This window comes from Jatropha curcas, chromosome 1 (genome assembly GCF_041381405.1).
Source record: "Jatropha curcas cultivar XTBG-Jc1 chromosome 1, XTBG_Jcur_1.0, whole genome shotgun sequence".
NCBI classification, from domain to species: domain Eukaryota; kingdom Viridiplantae; phylum Streptophyta; class Magnoliopsida; order Malpighiales; family Euphorbiaceae; genus Jatropha; species Jatropha curcas.
The window spans coordinates 20,874,019-20,886,155 of NC_143151.1; the positions used below are offsets into that span (position 1 = coordinate 20,874,019).

The following is a 12,137-nucleotide window of genomic DNA, read 5'->3' on the forward strand; positions in this document are numbered from 1 at the left end:
GGATTCAAAGAATCTATCATGCATTCTCCAATTCCATGTTGTCCATTGCACCTATCACAAACTTGCATAATAGAATTCACAGGATTAGTAGTCAACATATCTAGTTTTCTTACCATGTTATCTACCTTTGCATTAAGTGCCTTAATGGCGTCTATTTCATAGACTCCCGCAATCCTCTTCCTCTCGGAATTGTTTTGGTAATGGCTGTTGCTAGCCATCTCTTCTATTAATTCATATGCCTCGTCAATTCCCTTCTTCTCAAAGGATCCCCCAGCAGCTGCATTTAAGGTAATTTTAGTACTAGGAGATAATGCATTATAAAAAGTTTGTACCTGTAACCACTTAGGTAAACTGTAATGTGGGCACTTTCTCAACAAGTCCTTGAATCTTTCCCAAGCTTCATACAAGCTTTCTTGATCGTGGTGAGCAAATGTCATTATCTCATTGCGCAGTTTTGTGGTTTTTAAGGATTGAAAGAATTTTGCTAAGAACTTTTGAGCTACTTCTTCCCATGTTGTGAAACTTCCAGCGGGACATGACTGTAACCAGGATCTTGCTTTATCCCTAAGAGTAAATGGAAAAAGTCTCAATTTAACTGCATCCTCGGAAACACCATTCTGTTTGAAAGTATCACAAATTTCCAGGAAATTTGTGATATGGGCATTAGGATCTTCACTAGGCAAACCCCCATATTGGATCGAGGTGGAAAGCATTTGGATAATTGCGGGTTTGATTTCAAAATTATTAGCTTCCACTCTAGGTCTTGTAATGCTCGAGGTTGTCCCATTAAGATTAGGTGTTGCGTAATCTCGCAAGGTGCGGACCGGATGTTGAAGTGGAGGTCCGTTCATGTTTTTGTTTTCGTTCTCGTTAACCATATCTGCTCATTGTTCGGGTTTTATTTCACGTGCTCTTCTTGCAGCGTTGTGCCTACGATAAGTTCTTTCAATTTTCGGGTCAAAGACTAGAGGTTTATTCCGTCTCGATCTTCTTTGCATAAACACCTGAAATAATTCTTAAAGAAAAATTAAATAAAAATAAAAGAATGTCTAAATTAACAATAGGGTAATTAGTATTGATATTGATAATGCCAATCCCCGGCAACGGCGCCAAAAACTTGACAGAGATTTTCGCAAGTGTACGAAATCGCAACAAGTAATATAAAGTGAAAGAGTATCGTATCCACAGGGATTGTATATCAAGTACCAAAATTATGTTAACCTATTATTATTTAAACAACAATAAGAGAGATTTGTTATAAGGACAGTAATTTGAAAATAAAAACAGAAAGAGATCAAGCAACAAAATTCAGATGAAAAGAAATCAAGGATTTTAACTACTAGGGAAATTGATTTCACTTCATTCTATCCAGTTTATTTTATTAGTTTATTAATCAACTTTAATTGTTCAAGCAGGAGAAACAACCCTGAAATCACTAACAAGCTCTCCCGATGTATTGTTAGCTATTCTAATCTAGTTTAATTACCTATCTTCCAATAGCACAATCAAACATAAATTAAATCATTGAGTTTTGTAATTGTTTTGTGAATTCATATCTTAAGGAAGAAATGCACGTGATGCATGTGACTAAGGAAGAAATGCACGTGATGTGTGAGTCGCCACCTTGTTTAATTATTTTTAGGGCAAACTAGGAAAAAAATCCTAAGTGACTCCAATTTTAATTAACCTAGTTACTAGATTAATTAGCCCAATGTCTAAGGCACAATCTGCGAACCCGAGGTGGATCCCGAGACTATGTCATGCTGATGAACTAACCATGAATGAATGCTTGAATGCTTTGCAGGGTGAATGACAAGTTTAAAGTGGTTTCGACTTGCTGCTCGGGGTGAAATCCCAAACGTGCCTACGTACTTCCGTTTGAATGGAAGATCAAAGTCAACGTAGTTCGATATGCCTTTTTGAAAGGGCTTTGAATGGGTATGCTTCATGCATGAGTGTGTGTATGCTTTGTGCATTTTGTTTAGGCGCTTTGCCAAAGAATTGATTGATTTTTAGGCATTTGTTGCCAAAAGTGTTGGTTTTAATGGCTTTTAGCCAAAAAGAGTGATTTAGGCAATTTTTGCCAAAATTGATTGATTTAGGCGATTGTCGCCAAAATTAATTGACTTAAGGCAATTTATGTGCCAAAAGCAATTGTTTGAAGGCTTTTAACCAAAATAAGTTGATTTAGGCAATTTATTGCCAAAAGTTGATGATTGGGCGATTGTCGCCAAAATTGATTACTTTAAGGCAATTTATTTGCCAAAAGCAATTGTTTGAAGGCTTTTAGCCAAAAAATTGTGATTTAAGCGATTTGTCGCTAAAACAGAAAAAATTGATCTCACTCATAGGCAATTTGTTTGCCAAAAGTGATTACTTGAATTGCAATGTAGGCAATTTATTGCCAAGATAAAACGTGTTTAATTAAAGCTTTTTAATCACAATTATTAATTAATTGGACTTAAGCTAGGACTGTTCGAAATAAAGGCAATTATACCATAGCCATTTAATTAACTAGGTATTTTAAACCAATATTGTCGGATTTAGGCTTTAATACCACGATTATTAATTAACCGGGCATTTAAGCTTAAAATCTTTTTAATTGAGGCAGTTTATTTGCCCAATGATGACATGGATGCATTTATGCAGTTGTAGAGTTATTAGGAGTAGAAGAGAAGCATGCATGAAGTGCTAAAATTAAATAAGTAGAGTTTAGTTTATGTACCTGATTTATTCGACGGTCACTTCTTAACTCCAGGTTAAGCTCCTCGTTAAGGAAATATTAATTAATTAATTTAATTTAAGTGACCAAGTATCACAACAAGAAAGCAATAAAAGCTAAATTAAAAATACAGAAAAGCAGTAAAGAATCGCAAGGAGCGTAAGGGAGAAGGAGCGTCCGTCAACACAGACTGAGTGCCTTGAACTGAGGGCCTCGGGGCCAATTTATAGGCAAAAACGGACTGTTCGGCGGCCTGGGCCGCCGGGTTCGGCGGCCAAGTTCGGCGGCCTGGGCCGCTGGGGCCGGCAGCCGGAGCCGCCGTGTCCGGCGGCCGGAGCCAGCGAGGCTGGCGGGTTCGCTAATTTTTCATTCCGGAGGCTTTTTCGGGAGTTCCGGACCTCCAAAAAATATTTCGGGACCAGTTCTGCGATCCTCGCGACGTCCCGGACGTTTTAAGTACCATATTGGCAAACTTTCGATGAACTTCCAAAATGGCCTTCGGTCCGGCCGGACTGTTTGCAGTCCGGAAAAATAGGCTTTTCGAGCCTCAAAATTTGAGTATTCACAGTTGCCCCCCACTGGCTATCATAAAAATGATTTGTGAGAGCCAGTGGCTGTCTGAAGGAGCAAATTTTGAGGATGGGCAGAAGAGGAAACTCCGCCGTTGGTTTTTTCCTCTGAAATGAAATGATCAAATACATGGATTTATGTTTGCAACTTAAAGATGTTTTTGCCTCTTTGAGGACTTAAAAAGATGTTTTGCCTCTTAGAGGACTTGAAAAGATGTTTTGCCTCTTAATGAGGGCTTGAAAAGAGATTTTGCCTCTTAGAGGACTTGAAAAGAGATTTTGCCTCTTAGAGGACTTGAAAAGAGATTTGTTTTATTTTTGTTTTTTTTTTCTTTGAGAACCAAGGGTCCACCTAAAGTTGAAATGATCAAATGGCTTAGTTTCGGATGAAAAATGGTTGGTTATTGGTTAGGGTTTACCCTAGGTTTTATGTGAAAAAAAGGTTAACCATTAACCGGGTTCTACCCTGGGTTTGTGTAAAAGAGATTGACGATGGTTGGATTCCACCCTAGGTTGTGTATGTTTTTTTTTTTTACAACACTTGCCCCTGAATCCGACTTGGAGGATTTTGCCCCCTGCTTGAGAGAATTGATGCCCTTATTGGCTGAAATAGAATTTCTTCTTAATGAAAGACTAAAAATTCCGTGATTACTTCTGTGATGGGAGAATGGTGAAGGTTCTTATCACTTCTTGCCCCCAGAATGGTGCTGACCATGGAATACTTCAAAACATTGGTGTTGTACTTGTTCAATCGATTGAGGAATCAAAGAGAACAAAGCCACTTATATGACTCGAGGAAACGGACAATGTGGATGACATCGCTCGTCTGAAAGGATCGAAGAAACGATGGTCCGAGTGGAGACGAGGTATTAAAGAATTACCTCTCAACGATTATGTTTGACATTTTTTAGGGTTGTTTTGGAAACCCTGGGGATTAAATTGACATTTTCCTCTCTCTCTCTTTTTTTTCGAGGAATGACTCAAAGAGTGACACTTTCAAAACGAACTTTTGAGAATGACTCGATTTTTGTGACTCGTTGTGGAATGACCACTGGTGATGGAGACTTGACTTTAGAGACTCATTGGAGACTCGATTTAGAGACTCAAATTTTTCTTGTAGTGAATTTTGACTTGAAGGATCTCAGTGATTCCTGGGAAAATGATTTATATACTCCCAAGGAGACCTTTGAAAGGGATTTCTTTTTAAGGACATACTTTGCTGTTTATCCGTATAAAAAATGGACTCTCTAAAAGAGTTCATGAAAGCGCTTTTTTTTTTTTTTTTTGCCTCAACTTTTGCCTAGTAGCCGCCCTTTCGAGTTTTCGACTCTAGCAGGCTCTTTGCCCTAACTTTTGCCTAGACCGCCCTTTCGGGTTTTCAACCTAGCAGGCTCAATTCTTGCCTGAAGCCGCCCTTTCGGGTTTTCAACTCCAGCTTTTACTTTTCTTTTCTTCTCTTTTTTTATTTTTTATTTTTTATTTTTTATATTGGCAAAAAGAAAATGTCATTTATGATGCAAACTTATGTTTGTGACCGCGCCTTTGTGGCTGCCTACGTATCTCCAAGAACTCTTCGGGGGATGGGGAGAATCAAGTCTTTCGTAGTTCCTTCCAGGATGCGAACTTCGTGCTCGGCTGGTGCGGAATTCATCTCCGGCTTGATATTAGTGCGGAATCCCTTTCCGTCTTGGTGTGGAATTTATTTCCGACTTGATTTCTTCGGGATTCCTTCCCGACTTGATATTAATACAGAATTCATTTCTGACTTGATTTCTTCGCGGGATTTCTTCCCGGCTTGATGTCTTTGCGGGATTCCTTCCCGACTTGATGTCTTTGCGGGATTTATTCCCGACTTGTTGTTGATGCAGAATTCGTTTCTGACTTGATTTCTTCGCGGGATTCCTTCCCGACTTGATGTCTTTGCGGGATTCCTTCCCGACTTGATGTCTTTACGGGATTCATTCCCGACTTGATGTTGATGCAGAATTCATTTCTGACTTGATTTCTTCGTGGGATTCCTTCTTAGCTTAATGTCTTTGCGGGATTCCTTCTCGACTTGATGTCTTTACGGGATTCATTGCCGACTTGATGTTGATGCAGAATTCGTTTCTAACTTGATTTCTTCGCGGGATTCCTTCTCGGCTTGATGTCTTTGCGGGATTCCTTCCCGACTTGATGTCTTTACGGGATTCATTCTCGACTTGATGATGTTGAATCAACTTATTGACTCGAGCTCGTATGATAGTGATGACTCTAGGCGAATCTGACTTTGTTGTTGTAGTGGTTTTACCACTGGTTGACTGAAATATGACTTGTATTCATCACAAAAGAGTTTTGAATACCCACATTGTGGTGGTAACTTGAGTGGCTTGAGTGTTGAAGAAGCTTTTTTGCTTTGAGTTTGTGGCTTCGCCATGTTTGAATTCTTGAGGCTAATTTGATTCCTTTTCTTAAACTTTATCTTCCTCTGAATTTGAAACTTATTTCCTCAATGGTTCTCCTCTCCATAAGGAATTTTGAGGAGACTCTTCCTTTTCTTTGTTTTGAGAAATGCTCCTTGTTTATAAGGACACTTGTACTTGTGCCATGCTTGCCGCTTGATTTTCAAGGTGTTTGTTGTCATCCAATTTGTGGAAATGACTGCTTCTTTTAACTTGCTTTTTCAAAATGTGAGCAGCCGCTTGGTCTTTGTCCTTATGGCTGAAATGATTTGTCATCTACCCTTGATGGGCTTGAATTTAACGGAGAGTTTGCAGTTGACCCGTTTTTGACAACTTGATTTCCTGTAGCTTTGTCCTTGATTTCTTTCTTTTGTGCAGAGGTTCCTTTTGACCCGTTTTTTTTTCTTTTGCTTGCTTAGAAGCAGCCTCTCCATAAAGAATTTCGAGGCAACTTGATTCTGAGATGACTTGAGTAGTGTATGGATAGCATTGCGACTTCGTGCAGACCCAACCCAATTCCAAACATAACTTCTTTATTCTGTCGCTTTTAAGCTCAAAATTCAGACACCTCTCTATCGGAGCATCTTCCATTCCTGGGTTTTCAGAGAAACCATTCTGGCCCTAACCCCTTCAATCGGCTTTGCCTCGGTACTGTTTGAAGTCTTGCGTACCCTTTGCTGGATCCTTTCCATGATTACCCTTCAAAACTTCCCTTTTGATGGTGCTTCTTAGGATGCCCCCAGCTTTGATTGATGCAGAGCAAATGAATGCATTTTTCTTTGCTAATTTTTATTATCTTTTTTTTTTTATCATCATTTTAATTATTTTTTTTTTTTGATTTTTTTTTTTTTGCTTTCACAGGAAAGGATAGGGAAAGAGTATAAACATGATTGGAACGTAAACTGATCCCTTTTTATTGATAAGACAAAATTTGTGTACAAAAGACACTTAGATTTACAAATGAAAACTTGAATGGAAATGAAAATGAAAAGAAAAAAAAAACTAGACCCTAAAAGATAGACTCTAGGTGGACTGTGATGGACTAGGATTGGATTGACTGTAGTGACTTTGTTCTTCTCGATGCTTAAATCGATCAGACATGTTGTTGTTGGTCTTGATCAATTCCTTTGTTCTTTAGGAGGCTTGATCTCAACCTTCTCAGACACAAACTTCATTCATTTCTAAGAAAAGTTCGAAAGGATCGAACGATTCTTGTTCAGCAATTTCTCTTGCATTAATCCCATGGTTAGGCAAGGGATTGGTTGATGTTCAACTTGCTCTTAGGGATGATGGACCCATTGTCAACCAGGTCTTGTAGATGGTTTTTCAAAGTCCAGCATGATTCGGCTTCTTGTATGAGTCTTCTTTGAGTTGACCCAGCTGGATTAAGTCTTTCACCTTAGTTGCAGTCGCAATGAGCGATTGGAACGTAGGCAAGTACTGTGTTTGAAGCTGTGACTGGTAGACAGGCAATAAATTCTTGATTATCATGTCAACTTGTTCCTGTCCAGAGGGTCGGTTGATCATTTGAGCAGCTTTGGCTCTCCACCTCGAAAGGAACGAGGAGAAGGGCTCATTGTTCTTTTGTTTAGTGGTTTCCAGCTCCCTCCGGGTAACATCCACTTCGATATTATAATGGTACTGCATGTTGAAAGCATTGCATATGTCCTCCCAATTCTTCATTTTGGAACGGTATAAGCTTACAAACCATCTTAATGCAGCACCAGTCAAAGATTGCTGAAACAATTGAGCAAGGAGCTCGCTGTTCAGGCCAAACGTGTTTAGGGCACCCACATACATTTTCAGGTGCGTTTTGGGACAAGTGGTTCCGTCAAACTTGTCCATGTTAGGCATCTTGAATTTTGTAGGTAATCTTGCTTCGGGGAACATGGACAAGGAGTCCATGTCCACCACTTCCTTATGTGTCTTAAGGGCAGTGATTGACCTTTCCAACAGTTCCAGTTTCTCCTTCATTTTCTGAGCTTCCAGCTTAGCAGCAGTTCTGGAGGGTATGTCATCTAGGTTAAGGGCAGGATTTGTCGGTTCAGCACCAGGTCCCTGATTGGAGGCAGCAGGATTACTTCCCCCGGCTGAAGCCCCATTTCCATTACCACTACCTAGTTCAGCTATTAGTGCAGTCCTTTGGGCAACTAATGCCTCATTCATTCTAGCCTCCATTATGGCTTCCATTTGTTCCATGAGGTTTTGAATGTCAGACAGTGATGCCATTGGTGCAGTTGGGGTTGTTGGACTTGTGGGTGAGAGCTCAGTCGGTGTTTCGGGTACGGGTGGTCTTTTGGAGGGGCACCTGTGAAAGGACATAGTCAAAATGATTAGACTATCCTATATAAGGCATTTTCATATGGTATGTGAGATAGTGTGAGGTATGGTGGGACACCCAGGATAGGACCCAATGGGATGTGATATGTAAGGGAGAGTGCTTAGGGCTGGACACCTCGACTTTTCGAAAGGCCCCTAGTTCTCAAACAATTTTTTTTTTGGCCTTAAGGGCCAAAATGTGAATTTTTAGGCCTTTGAGGCCAAATTGGGAATTTTTGGGCCTCTGTGGCCAAATTGCGAACTTTTGGGCCTTTGGGGCCAAATTGGGAATTTTTTAGCCTTTGGGGCCCAATTGGGAATTTTTGGGCCTTTGGGGCCAAATTGAGAATTTTTGGACCTTTGGGGCCAAATTGAGAATTTTTGGGCCTCTCTGGCCAAATTGCGAACTTTTGGGCCTTTGGGGCCAAAATGTAATTTTTCAGGTCTCAGGGACCAAAATATGATTTTCCAGCTTTTGAAATGGAATGTTCTTTTTAATGAGATGATATGTCATGAATGCGCACAACATCACGTCATACTTCGTTTAATGATATGACTCGTATCATTGGGTGCATACAGTCCTAAAGGATAGGTTCTATAGGCTATGACACAAATAGAGAATTGGCTTATAAGGGACCCTTGAACCTTGAGTATGGATATACCTAACCACATGTGAAACAAAGAGTTTCGTGTGGGTCCAACAGTATGCATACCCATGGGTCATCCCCGAAAGGATTAGGGATGGTTTGCGGTAACAGGGAGGACGCTTTGGCTGTCCGTCGACATAATCAAATAGACCCGCCGATCAGCGCTACTTGCTATCCAGACTCAGAAGTTTGAACAGAAAGAGAAGAAATTCATTTGAAATTCATTTTTTATGCAATGGAGAAAAAGATTCTCAATCGTGCAAATAAATCAACAAATTGAAAATGTTTTTTAATTAAATTGTACAAATTGAGTCCAAATTCTCTTCATCTCACATTCTTAAAGAAAGAATACTCAGTTCGTGTCAAGGTACCCTGCAAAACAAAGCATAGTAAAATAATGCCCTAAAGAAGGGCCGGTTAGTCTATGCAGCAATTGTAGTCCACTTATGCAAAAAGATTACATAAAATCCCCAGTGAAGTCGCCAAACTGTGAACCCCTCCCCACATATCAAGCATACAAATGCATGTGACTAAGGAAGAAATGCACGTGATGTGTGAGTCGCCACCTTGTTTAATTATTTTTAGGGCAAACTAGGAAAAAACCCTAAGTGACTCCAATTTTAATTAACCTAGTTACTAGATTAATTAGCCCAATGTCTAAGGCACAATCTGCGAACCCGAGGTGGATCCCGAGACTATGTCATGCTGATGAACTAACCATGAATGAATGCTTGAATGCTTTGCAGGGTGAATGACAAGTTTAAAGTGGTTTCGACTTGCTGCTCGGGGTGAAATCCCAAACGTGCCTACATACTTCCGTTTGAATGGAAGATCAAAGTCAACGTAGTTCGATATGCCTTTTTGAAAGGGCTTTGAATGGGTATGCTTCATGCATGAGTGTGTGTATGCTTTGTGCATTTTGTTTAGGCGCTTTGCCAAAGAAATGATTGATTTTTAGGCATTTGTTGTCAAAAGTGTTGGTTTTAATGGCTTTTAGCCAAGAAGAGTGATTTAGGCAATTTTTGCCAAAATTGATTGATTTAGGCGATTGTCGCCAAAATTAATTGACTTAAGGCAATTTATGTGCCAAAAGCAATTGTTTGAAGGCTTTTAACCAAAATAAGTTGATTTAGGCAATTTATTGCCAAAAGTTGATGATTGGGCGATTGTCGCCAAAATTGATTACTTTAAGGCAATTTATTTGCCAAAAGCAATTGTTTGAAGGCTTTTAGCCAAAAAATTGTGATTTAAGCGATTTGTCGCTAAAACAGAAAAAATTGATCTCACTCATAGGCAATTTATTTGCCAAAAGTGATTACTTGAATTGCAATGTAGGCAATTTATTGCCAAGATAAAACGTGTTTAATTAAAGCTTTTTAGTCACAATTATTAATTAATTGGACATAAGCTAGGACTGTTCGAAATAAAGGCAATTATACCATAGCCATTTAATTAACTAGGTATTTTAAACCAATATTGTCGGATTTAGGCTTTAATACCACGATTATTAATTAACCGGGCATTTAAGCTTAAAATCTTTTTAATTGAGGCAGTTTATTTGCCTAATGATGACATGGATGCATTTATGCAGTTGTAGAGTTATTAGGAGTAGAAGAGAAGCATGCATGAAGTGCTAAAATTAAATAAGCAGAGTTTAGTTTATGTACCTGATTTATTCGACGGCCACTTCTTAACTCCAGGTTAAGCTCCTCGTTAAGGGAATATTAATTAATTAATTTAATTTAAGTGACCAAGTATCACAACAAGAAAGCAATAAAAGCTAAATTAAAAATGCAGAAAAGCAGTAAATAATCGCAAGGAGCGTAAGGGAGAAGGAGTGTCCGTCAACACAGACTGAGTGCCTTGAACTGAGGGCCTCGGGGCCAATTTATAGGCAAAAACGGACTGTTCGGCGGCCAGGGCCACCGGGTTCGGCGGCCAGGCTCGGCGGCCGGAGCAGCCGTGTTCGGCGGGTTTGCTAATTTTTCGTTCCGGAGGCCTTTCCGGGAGTTCCGGACCTCCAAAAAATATTCCGGGACCAGTTCTGCGATCCTCGCGACGTCCCGGACGTTTTGAGTACCATATTGGCATACTTTCGGTGAACTTCCAAAATGGCCTTCGGTTCGGCCGGACTGTTTGCAGCCTGAAAAAATAGGCTTTTCGAGCCTCAAAATTTGAGTATTCAAAAGTAATACTTGAATCAATCTTCATAATCAATAATAAACAATGAAAAGAAAAACAAGATTAAGAGTTTAGAGATACAAACTAGGTAACAGCTATGTGGATGGCTTCCTTGAATCTTGGCACAAATCTTGATGTTTGAGACCCTTGAGAGAGAGAGAACCATGCAGAAAATAACTTAAGAACCCGATCCCCAACAATGAAAAATTCCCCTCTTTCTATAGAGCTCCTGAAGGCAAATCTGACTCCGTTTAGGAAATAGAATCCTTATTAAGTACAAAATCTTCTATAGGAGATCATGACTGTTTAGGCCTTGGATTTCTTCTTAGTTAGGACTCCTTTCTTTTCAAAAATAGGTCTAAATCTTGTCTAGTACATTTAGGAAATATTCCGAGGCGGGCCCATGTGAGAAAACGATTGAATTACGTTTTTAGTTCACGCCAGTTCTGCCTTCGAAGCACGGGCGTGCTATGCTACACGGCTTGAGCGTGATCAAGCTTGGGACTCTAGCTGATTGGGCATGGGCCGTGCTATGCAGCACGCCTCAGATGAGTCTTTGCAGCACGGGCGTGCGCATTAGCACGGGTTGGGCATGCTTATCTCTGTCCTTCCAAGATAGATTTTTGTCATGGGCGTGCTAGCCTAGCACGCCCTTGAGTTTCTTTAGGGCTCGGGCATGCCATTTAGCACAGGCTGGCAGTGCTTGCTCCTGACTCTCCACTTGATTCCTTAGTTTTTAGCACGGGAGTGCCTTCTGGCACGGGCTGGCCGTGCATGAGACTGAGTATTTTATTTTGGAATGCTCTTTTCTGTGCCAAAACCCTGCAAATTTCTTTCAGATCAAGTGGGTTATGATTCAAGGAAGCTTTGAACAATATTATACTAAAAATGAATTAAAAACAAATCAAAGTGATAAAATTTACTAAAATTCTAATTAAAAACTGTACTAAAAATATTATAAAACCGACACCTATCAACAATTTCAGATTTGGGGGCTAAATGTTTTTTGTTTCATTTTTTCAATGAAGTGGATGTTGCTTAGGTTTGTGAGGACTCCCCTGTGGATGTTTAATAGACACCTTCTAGTTTGGAGGACAAGGAGGACCCTCTTATTGTTCCATTTATATTCAGTGATTATTAGGTACAAGTGCATGATCTCCCACCAAGTTTTAGGACAGAGATGACGGCCAAAGCTCTAGGTGATTTTGTTAAGAGGTTTAAAGCGTATGATACAAAGGTGTTGAGTAGTAGGATAGGG

At 39.8% G+C, this 12,137-nt stretch overlaps 1 non-coding gene across 1 annotated transcript; it reads left to right on the forward strand.

Moving 5' to 3' along the window:
• Positions 1–348: 348 nt before the first annotated feature.
• Positions 349–455, forward strand: LOC119370575 (small nucleolar RNA R71). The gene has a single exon (XR_005178108.2). It is a non-coding gene; the product is annotated as a small nucleolar RNA R71 (small nucleolar RNA).
• The last annotated feature ends 11,682 nt before the right edge of the window (positions 456–12,137 follow it).